Source organism: Taudactylus pleione, unplaced genomic scaffold, assembly GCF_031769625.1.
Source record: "Taudactylus pleione unplaced genomic scaffold, aTauple2 ptg000845l, whole genome shotgun sequence".
Lineage (NCBI taxonomy): Eukaryota > Metazoa > Chordata > Amphibia > Anura > Myobatrachidae > Taudactylus > Taudactylus pleione.
Genome location: NW_028285247.1, coordinates 4,965,762 through 4,977,750, shown reverse-complemented (window position 1 = coordinate 4,977,750; position 11,989 = coordinate 4,965,762).

Genomic DNA, 11,989 nt, shown 5'->3' with positions numbered 1-11,989 from the left:
TTGCAATTTCTGAGACAGGTCAGAGCTGTTGTAATTGTGTGTGAGGGCCTGATGTTACTCGATGTTACCGATGTGTATGCAGGACTGCGAGGTGGATGTGAGAAAGTGGTTGTAGGCGTCTCTATGCTGGCTGAGCGGTTCCAAACATTAGCATATTTTTGCAGCAGAACTGGTGCGATTACACTGCCGCGATCGCAATAGCGAGTCGTGCTGAATCAGGCCCTATGTATGGGCATCTAATAGCCTGTTTAAGAAATGTAATTTTGTTTTTATCTTTATCACTTACATGCTATGGATTTGTAGTAAAAAAAGTAGCCTTTATGTGGATTTATAGTAGAGATAATGGTGTGTCTTATGTGAAGCGCAACAATGTATATATAAATAAGAAAATGTAATTATTTATGATCGGCGCTCGCTCCTCTTATAGGGGGAATGTGAGGGAACAAGGGTGCTGCAGATCCCAAGATTAGACTTCCCAAGGTCTAACAATATTAATCTAGAAATAGGAATGACCTATGTGTCACACACATGTGTCAAAGGTGGGACTGCGCTCCGTAGATAGTATACAAATCTCAGCGTTTGTCAATGAATGAGTCTGAGACACTCTAATAATCCTATCATGTGATATATTTATTGGTACTGTTAATCACAAATATATGTAATGAGTGTGAGTAGAGAAATGGGGGAACACGATACGAGGGGGGTGGGAAATAATGTAATGGACTGGTATAGGTGAAATAAAAATCAATACTGGAAATTGATAGTTAATAGACCGTTCAGTAACTGGCATCCCACAGGGCATCCCACACCCCACTGTACCTAACAAATCAAACAAAGTCAGAAAAAGTCAAAGTCCAAAATATACAGTCAGGTGCATAAATATTGGCACATTGACAGAATTTTCATATTTTGGCCTCTATTCACCACCACAATGGCTTTGAAATGAAATAAACAAGATGTGCTTTTAACTGCAGACTTTCAGATTTAATTTGAGGGTAATTACATCCAAATCAGGTGAACGGTGTAGGAATTACAACGGTTTCTATATGTGCCTCCCACTTTTTAAGGGGCCAAAAGTAATGGGACAAACAAAACAATTCTAAATCTAACTTTCACTTTTTAATACTTTGTTACAAATCCTTTGCAGGCAATTACAGCATGAAGTCTGGAACGCATAGACATCACCAGACGCTGGTTTCATACCTGGTGATGCTCTACCAGGCCTCTACTGCAAATGTCTTCAGTTCCTGGTTGTTCTTGGGGCATTTTCCCTTCAGTTTTGTCTTCATCAAGTGAAATGCATGCTCAATCAGATTCAGGTCAGGGGATTGACTTGGCCATTGCAAAACATTCCGCTTTTTAGCCTTAAAAAAACTCTTTGGTTGCTTTTGCAGTTTGCTTCGGGTCATTGTCCATCTGCACTGTGAAGAGCCGTTCAATGAGTTCTGAAGCATTTGACTGAATATGAGCATATAATATTTTCCGAAACACTTCAGAATTCATTCTGCTGCTTTTGTCAGCAGTCATATCATCAATAAATACAAGGGAACCTGTTCCATTGGCAGCCATACATGCCCACGCCATGACATTACCACCACCATGCTTCACTGATGAGGTGGTATGTTTTGGATCATGAGCAGTTCCTTTCCTTCTCCATACTCTTCTCTTCCCATCACTCTGGTACAAGTTGATCTTTGTCTCATCTGTCCATAGGATGTTGTTCCAGAACTGTAATGGCTTTTTTAGATGTTGTTTGGCAAACTCTAATCTGGTCTTCTTGTTTTTGAGGCTCACCAATGGTTTACATCTTGAGGTGAACCCTCTATATTCACTATTGTGAAGTCTTCTCTTGATTGTTGACTTTGACACATGTACACCTACCTCATGGAGAGTGTTCTTGATTTGGCCAACTGTTGTGAAGGGTTTTTCTTCACTAGGGAAATAATTCTTCTGTCATCCACCACAGTTGTTTTCCGTGGTCTTCCGGGTCTTTTGGTGTTGCTGAGCTCTCCGGTGCGTTCTTTCTTTTTAAGAATGTTCCAAACAGTTGATTTGGCCACACCTAATGTTTTTGCTATCTCTCTGATGGGTTTGTTTTCATTTTTCAGCCTAATGATGGCTTGCTTCACTGATAGTGACAGCTCTTTGGATCTCATATTGAGAGTCGGCAGCAACTGATTCCAAATGCAAATGTCACACCTAGAATCAACTCCAGACCTTTTACCTGCTTAATTGATAATGAAATAATGAGGGAATAGCCCACACCTGTCCATGAAATAGCTTTTGAGTTGATAGTCCCATTACTTTTGGCCCCTTAAAAAGTGGGAGGCACATATAGAAACCGTTGTAATTCCTACACCGTTCACCTAATTTGGATGTAATTACCCTCAAATTATATCTGAAAGTCTGCAGTTAAAGCACATCTTGTTTGTTTCATTTCAAAGCCATTGTGGTGGTGAATAGGGGCCAAAATATGAAAATTCTGTCAATGTCCCAATATTTATGCACCTGACTGTATGTTCAATCAGACCAGTGGTCTGTGGGTAGTCTGTATTAATTAAAATCCTGGTGAGGCCTCACCTTGTGGTGATCGTAAAGCTGGTCCTGCTCCTGTCCTGTTCCGAAGGTCCCCGCTCCCTCGTGTCACTGCCGATGGTAGGGCCGTATTCCAGTAGCCGCTGCTCATGCAGCTACAGGCTTGGTCCCCACAGTGTCCGGAAGCCGAATCCCATGCAGCGCCGCAATCTCGCGAGAGGTCGCGGGCTGTAAGGGACCTGCTGTCTCGGGACTACTGCACGCTCGACTCGCCAAAAGATGAGGAGACTTAGGCAGGCAGAAGGGGCGTGGGTGCACGGTGGTGGCGGGGATGTGTAGTAGTTCTTAGATGCTCCTACGCGTATCAGCTTATCAAAAGCCTTCCTTAGGGAGTAGTGATCGGCGCCATCTTGAAGGTGGAATTTAAAGTACATTGGGCGGGCTTCGTCTATGATGCGGGCCCACGTCACTGGATAAACAAATCGTTGCCATAGTTACTGGACGTGATAATGAAAAAAAAGGGGCGGGGGGAAGATATCCATCCTCATGAGAGAAAGGGGATCTGGTAAACTGTGCTAGCCGTGATGGGATAACAAATTGTGAACAACCCTAATCTTGTATAAGTTGAATTGATAGGAGTGACATATAGAGTATTAAAAAATTAAATGATATGGTATGCATATGAAAACATGTCCAAGGTTATGGATCACGATAAATAAATAAATATAATCTAGTAGAATGATAGGGCTAAACATTCTAATGCAGTATGGGTATATGTAAAAGGGGAGAGAGAAGGAGATCTATGTACTCCATTGTACTTAAATTGAGCTGGTAAGTATTCTATCTTATTTCCATACTATGTATGAAAACAAAAAGAAGGGGGAGGGGGAGGGGAAAGTGCGGGATGGGGGAGATGCAGATGTCACACTGGGCTAATACAATAGGACATCTATCTATATCCTTGAGAATGCATAATGCTATAAATGAGCTGATCATACTGATTTCATCCATTAAACCTTCCCGTTAGATGTCATGCCTACATATACTTGGATGAAGGATTATTCTGCAGGTGTATCCACACTAATAGATCAAGACAAATTCATCTTGATTATACATGGAATATGGTCAGTGTATATGTGCTCATTGTTGATTATATACGGAATATGGTCAGTATATATGTGCCTTCCCACGTATTGTTGTCCACAGTGACATGTTACAAGGTAAATGACCCCCATGCTGTTACATGTGAGATGATCTTTAATGTCATATGTTGTCTGTCTCTGATTGGAACTGAATGAACATCTTTTCTTTGTGGATTGTGGGTTTAGTTTGCAAAATTGACATGTTCCACAATAATAGAAGCCTGAGTCTAATGTATTGCCCAGGAGTGTCTTCTGAATAGTCGTTTTATTCTTCATATGGTTATGTACCAATTTTTGTTTCAAATCTGGTGCTCTTCTAAAAATCAACTGTGGTTTGAGTGGAAGAAGATCATTTAGAGTGTCGTCTTCAAGGAGAATGTGCCAATGCCTATGAATAATTTTATTTAAACGTTTGTGATCCTTACTGTATTTAGTATTGTTGGGTTTCTACTGTGTAATGGACCTATCTTTATATGTCAGCAAGGACTCTCTGTTGTCTGATTCTACTTGCTCAAAAGCGTGTTGTACTGTCTCTTGTTTATATCCTTTGTCTATGAATTGTTGTTTCATCACTAGTCCCTGTTTGTGATAGTCTGACAATTGGCTACAGTTCTTCCTGACTCTTTTGAACTGGCCTAAGGGAATGTTGCCCAACCAATTTGGGTGGTGCCCGCTGCTTAATAATATATAACTATTGACGTCTACTGTTTTTTGATATGTTCTTGTACCAATTTTCTCCTGTTTTATGTATAATGTTATATCTAAAAAATTTACTTTCGATTTACTATAGTGAGTGGTGAAACTAAGGTTATTGGTATTTTCATAATCAAGACCCCACAGGTATGTGTTATATAGGGATTAAACAAGTTAAAAAGAACTGGAGAGGAGGCAATTACGATAAAAAAATCAATAAAGAAGAGTTAAAATGGATAATGGAACTTAAGACCTTAACCCCGCACGGACTCAATTTGGACAACGAAATAAAAGCAATCATAACAGGCTGAGCATTAACCCACTTGTGGTAGGGTCTCGTCTGCCGCAAGCCCCAGTGAGCTTCCGGCTCTAATAGAGCCGGAAGCTCACTACTGACATCACGAATGATGTCAGTAGGGCTGCCCACAAATGGCAGGCATTCCTTCAGGAATGCCTCCGTTTGTCCAGCCACCCCCCTCCCCGCCTACAAAATGGGGCGAGCTGTCGATCAACATCGACAGCCTCCCTGTTTGTAGCGAGCCCCGGAGCGAGTGAATTTCTCACTCGCAACGGAGCTTGCGCACGCCGCGCATGCACAATGCACAACCATCAACCCTCTTGCGAACGGGTCAATCTCTGTAGTCACACTGTTAGGAATTTCTATAAGTAATTCACTGCTGGTGCCTTGTAGTTAATTTATCCTTTTTGTCATTGGTAATCTCTCCTGACTGGTGAGTAGCGCTGCTAAGTCCTGCAGGCTATCCCTAACAGTGCCCTGCTGACTCCATTGTCTGTGTGCCTTAAAGGTATTGAATGAGATACTGCTGCAGCTGATAGCTAACTGAAGTCTCCTGAGTCTATAGAAATTGACACAGCAGGGAAAACGGTCTGGCTATCAATGTAATGGTCAGGTTTTAGAGTTTATGGCAATGGTTCACTGAATCGGATTGTCTGAATGAAGACTGAGGTAGCGTGTGTATGAGGTGAGCTAGGCTTTGCGGTACTCACTACTCTCCCCTCCACTGACCAGTCTCGCCTATGAGTGGCACTATAAACTGATCCTCGAACCACTCCTTCTGACAGGCTCCACTCCGGTCGCACCTCCTTCAATCGCAGGTACTGCTGGGCTGTATTTTCCGGCAGATAGAGGAAGTGACAACCTGTCTCCCTGGGGTGCCGTCCGGTCTACTCTCACTGTAAACATGCAGCGTCGTGCTTTGCTTGCTTTGGCTACCTCACGACCAACTGCCTAACAGTCTCTGGCTGGACCCTTTTATAACCTTGCTCCAGGCTTGTGCACGGGCCAACTGATTTCACCCGCCATCCTCACACGCTGGTCGGCTCACTGTATCCCAATAGGAGTCTCTTGTGCTTTCATGACTCCCCCCTTCAAAGATGTAATAGATCACTCCTTGCCTCGTTAGTCCCTTAAGTGCTGCCATGCTGGGTTTGTTTCCGAATTGTCCATCAGTTCTTCAGGGGGAACATCCCCAGTTATCATTTTACTTAAGTGTTCATAAATAAAATTACACATAACTAACACTCATTTTGGGTGAAATGACAATTTGTCATCCCCTTCTACAACACTGGGGTATCACACATGTACGCTCAATCGCACGTTCACGTGCATCTTTCATTTCATCTTCCCATCTGATGTGCTGCACGTCAGTTGGGAAGATGTCATGAACAATGTGGTGCACATTGTGCAGTGTGTATGCTCAACCGGAAGACCACAAGATATACTGGTCCAATCTTTTCTCTGAATACATCACTTGAGCTGCCAGTGATCTACACGATGATTGCATAGTGTGTACAGGAGAAAAGATTAATTGGATACAATGCTCAGACATGATATATCGTGCTGTCGTACAGAAGATTGTATAGTGTGTTCTGGGATGAAGGGAAATTGGAACGACCATTGCATCTTTTGTACGTCGTTTTGATGTGTACCTGGCCTTATCCCACAACTGATTGTTCATTGTAACAGCATTGCACTTACACATGAGACTAATCTGGAGTTTTATTTGGAAGAGAACTTTCTGTGAAAAGGAAATAAGTATAGAGCTGAGCTTACCTGAAATAGCAGGTTCTTTCATCTCTTTTTGTATAAAATAAAAGATGATCACCTCTCTAGCTATTAATAGAGCAAATGTTCTCCTTCTCCAGGAATATTAACAGGCCACATTCATACTACTTCTGTATATTATAATAATATTATTATTATTATCATGTACAGTCCCCTGAATCAAGGATGGTAGCAAATCTTCAAATGTGTGTCCTGTTTATTACTGACAGGAAAAGGGGTAGGTTTATGAAGAAAAAGGTGAAGACTGCGCCCATCCAATCCGTGCAATGTAAAAAAATAAGAAAAAGTGTCCTACACAGTGGAACTACAGAGTGGTCATATATATAAAAGTGTACTACAGAGTGGTCCTACACAGTGGTCAAATATATAAAAGTGTCCTACACAGTGGTCATATATATAAAAGTGTCCTACATAGTGGTCAAGTATATAAAAGTGTCCTACACAGTGGTACTACAGAGTGGTCAAATATATAAAAGTGTCCTACAGAGTGGTCATATATATATATAAAAGTGTCCTACACAGTGGTCAAATATATTAAAGTGTCCTACACAGTGGTACTACAGAGTGGTCACAAATATAAAAGTGTCCTACACAGTGAAGACTGCACCCATCCAATCCAAGCAATGTAAAAAAAGGAAAAACTGTTCTACACAGTGGTACTACACAGTGGTCAAATATATAAAAGTGTCCTACACAGTGATCAAATATATAAAAGTGTCCTACACAGTGGTCAAATATATAAAAGTGTTCTACACAGTGGTCCTACACAATGGTCAAATATATAAAAGTGTACTACAGAGTGGTCATATATATATAAAAGTGTCCTACACAGTGGTCCTACACAGTGGTCAAATATATAAAAGTGTCCTACACAGTGGTACTACAGAGTGGTCATATATATATATATATATAAAAGTGTTCTACACAGTGGTCCTACACAGTGGTCAAATATATAAAAGTGTCCTATAGAGTGGTTATATATATACAGTTAGGTCCATAAATATTGGGACATTGACAGAACTTTCATATTTTGGCCTCTATTCACCACCACAATGGCTTTGAAATTAAACAAACAAGATGTGATTTAACTGCAGACTTTCAGATTTAATTTGAGGGTAATTACATCCAAATCAGGTGAGCGGTGTAGGAATTACAACGGTTTCTATATGTGCCTCCCACTTTTTAAGGGGCCAAAAGTAATGGGACAAACTAAACAATCCTAAATCTAACTTTCACTTTTTAATACTTTGTTGCAAATCCTTTACAGGCAATTACAGCCTGAAGTCTGGAACGCATAGACATCACCAGACGCTGGGTTTCATCCCTGGTGATGCTCTGCCAGGCCTCTACTGCAAATGTCTTCAGTTCCTGCTTGTTCTTGGGGCATTTTCCCTTCAGTTTTGTCTTCATCAAGTGAAATGCATGCTCAATCGGATTCAGGTCAGGGGATTGACTTGGCCATTGCATAACATTCCACTTTTTAGCCTTAAAAAACTCTTTAGTTGCTTTTGCAGTATGCTTCGGGTCATTGTCCATCTGCACTGTGAAGTGCCATCCAATGAGTTCTGAAGCATTTGACTGAATATGAGCATATAATATTGCCCGAAACACTTCAGAATTCATTCTGCTGCTTTTGTCAGCAGTCACATAATCAATAAATACAAGGTAACCTGTTCCATTGGCAGCCATACATGCCCACGCGATGACACTACCACCACCATGCTTTACTGATGAGGTGGTATGTTTTGGATCATGAGCAGTTCCTTTCCTTCTCTTCTCTTCCCATCACTCTGGTACAAGTTGATCTTTGTCTCATCTGTCCATAGGATGTTGTTCCAGAACTGTAATGGCTTTTTTAGATGTTGTTTGGCAAACTCTAATCTGGTCTTCCTGTTTTTGTGGCTCACCAATGGTTTGCATCTTGTGGTAAACCCTCTATATTCACTCTTGTGAACTATTCTCTTGATTGTTGACTGTGACACATATACATCTACCTCCTGGAGAGTGGTCTTGATTTGGCCAACTATTGTGAAGGGGTTTTTCTTCACTAGGGAAATAATTTTTTTGTCATCCACCACAGTTGTTTTCCGTGGTCTCTCGGGTCTTTTTGTGTTGCTGAGCTCTCCGGTGCGTTCTTTCTTTTTAAGAATGTTCCAAACAGTTGATTTGGCCACACCTAATGTTTTTGCTATCTCTCTGATGGGTTTGTTTTCATTTTTCAGCCTAATGATGGCTTGCTTCACTGATAGTGACAGCTCTTTGGATCTCATATTGAGAGTCGACAGCAACTGATTCCAAATGCAAATGTCACACCTAGAATCAACTCCAGACCTTTTACCTGCTTAATTGATAATGAAATAACGAGGAATAGCCCACACCTGTCCATGAAATAGCTTTTGAGTTGATAGTCCCATTACTTTTGGCCCCTTAAAAAGTGGGAGGCACATATTGAAACTGTTGTAATTCCTACACCGTTCACCCAATTTGGATGTAATTACCCTCAAATTAAATATAAAAGTCTGCAGCTAAAGCACATCTTGTTTGTTTCATTTCAAAACCATTGTGGTGGTGAATAGAGGCCAAAATCTGAAAATTCTGTCAATGTCCCAATATTTATGTACCTGACTGTATATATATATATATATATATATATATATATATATATATATATATAAAAGTGTCCTACACAGTGGTCCTACACAGTGGTCAAATATATAAAAGTGTCCTACACAGTGGTCATATATATAAAAGTGTCCTACACAGTGGTACTACACAGTGATCAAATATATAGAAGTGTTCTACACAGTGGTCCTACACAGTGGTCAAATATAGAAAAGTGTCCTACACAGTAGTACTACAGAGTGGTCACAAATATAAAAGTGTCCTACACAGTGAAGACTGCACCCATCCAATCTGTGCAATGTAAAAAAAAGAAAAAGTGTTCTACCCAGTGGTACTACACAGTGGTCAAATAAATAAAAGTGTCCTACACAGTGGTCAAATATATAAAAGTGTCCTACACAGTGGTCCTACACAGTGGTCAAATATATAAAAGTGTCCTACACAGTGGTCCTACACAGTGGTCAAATATATAAAAGTGTCCAACACAGTGGACCTACACAGTGGTAAAATATATAAAAGTGTCCTACACAGTGGTACTACAGAGTGGTCATATATATAAAAGTGTCTTACACAGTGATCAAATATATAAAAGTGTTCTACACAGTGGTCCTACACAGTGGTCAAATATATAAAAGTGTCCTACAGAGTGGTTTTATATATATATATATATATATATATATATATATATATATATATATATATATAAGTGTCCTACACAGTGGTCCTACACAGTGGTCAAATATATAAACGTATCCTACGCAGTGGTACTACAGAGTGGTCATATATATAAAAGTGTCCTACACAGTGTTCCTACACAGTGGTCAAATATATAAAAGTGTCCTACACAGTGGTACTACAGAGTGGTCACAAATATAAAAGTGTCCTACACAGTGGTCCTACACGGTGAAGACTGCACCCATCCAATCCGTGCAATGTAAAAAAAAGAAAAAGTGTTCTACACAGTGGTACTACACAGTGGTCAAATATATAAAAGTGTCCAACACAGTGGACCTACACAGTGGTCAAATATATAAAAGTGTCCTACACAGTGGTCAAATATATAAAAGTGTCCAACACAGTGGACCTACGCAGTGGTCAAATATATAAAGAGTCCTACACAGTGGTCAAATATATAAAAGTGATCTACACAGTGGTCAAATATATCTGTGTACTCAATAGTGAATGAGAAGTGGCGCCTACTAGTGAATACAACCTTTTGATGCTTAAGATCAATAAATATGCGTACCAAAATTATATATTAAAAGACACATTTGCATCGTCCAGGGAACATTGAAGTCATTCAGCTCCATATCGGTTGTAAGATACTGTACAGGACTTCATCACACACACTCACAGCTTGACAAAGCATCCTTTTGCTACACATATTAGTTTAGTTATTACTTTATATGCATTTCATTCCTGCTCTTAATTATCACACTATCAGGGCCTGTCTGTTCTCTATATATATATGTAACATATTGTATTGTTCATTAGCATATTTATTGAATATGATTTGGATTTTATTTTGTTTTAATATTTAGAAATACATTTTTAATATATAAATGTGACTTGTTTATGTCACCACAAATGCTGATAATTTTGTTTGCAAATTAAACATTAGTTTTAAAGTGGAGTAAGGCTTTCATGTCTCTACTGTCCTGGATACCTGCTAGCTCTGGTGTTCTATTCAATATCTCAATCAGTTTTCATCTAAACAGGGATCTTAAAATCCTTACATCCGGGCAATATAATAGAAATAATAGTTTTGTATTAAAATATAATGAATTAATAATACATGACGACAGTAGGACAGACTGTGCTGCAAACACACTACTTACCAAAGTTGCCCATGCCTCTCTGTAATTCCTGTAATCCAAATGTAAACAATTTCCAATGTTTGCACTTTTTATATTGAATTCAGAAAATGATGTGGCAGAAGCACAGCAGCTGTTAATTTTGCAAGGAATAGCCTATAGCAAGAACAATCCTAAAGTGCATCTTATTAGTATGCAATCTGGATACACTATGTACTCACATTGAAATATATGCAACACATAATTATAGTACAGGCAGTGTGTGATGGTGCAGTGAGATCATAGCTCAACACACCAGTGTTCTTGAAAAGCAAGTTTTACTTGAGCCCATGTCAAAGTTTTTAATTAAAAAAACATTTTTTTTTTATTAATATTTGCATTGCTAGTTAAAAAATTGGTTATTGGATTTATTTTTTCTCACCCCCTTTTTAATGGCGCTTCACTTTAAAAAACTGCATTATAAAGTATTTCATGACACTCCATTTGTAATGCCTCTCTCACTATAACAGCTTTGGGGCATATTTTCAGCTGGTGTTATACATAGGTAGCACTGTACATTTTTTTATTTTTTCGTTTTGGTGGGTTTATTTTCACTAGCTGGGATACCCGGCGTTGCCCGGGTTGAAGACTGGACCCTGAAGTACACCTGCAGCCTATATTTGATTACATTGTCCTTGCCTATTGCACCATTCCATTTATCCTGAAAAGGACCCCACTATTTGCTAACATGCCGTGGGTGCAAGGGGTGCGGCTACTATGGTGCCCGTTCTGACACTGTGGCCCGCCACTCCCCCTGCACCCAATCACGCACACAAGGTGGGCCGGTCCAGTTAGGGCCGTTGATGGGGGCCCGGGTGTGAGCAATGTTGATTTGGTGCACATGCAGACAGTCATGGAGGGACAGCGCCGCTGGTCACGAGGCAATCAGAGCTCGCGGACTGGCAGCCAATCAGCAGTGGCTCACGACCAATGCCAGATTCAAATTGCGCCGATGCTGTCTGTACATGTCTACTGCTGTCTGCCAATGAGCCAGCTGTAATTAGCCCCAAATCTACACCTGCTGTCTGCTCATGGCACACAGGGGAAGATGAGAAGCT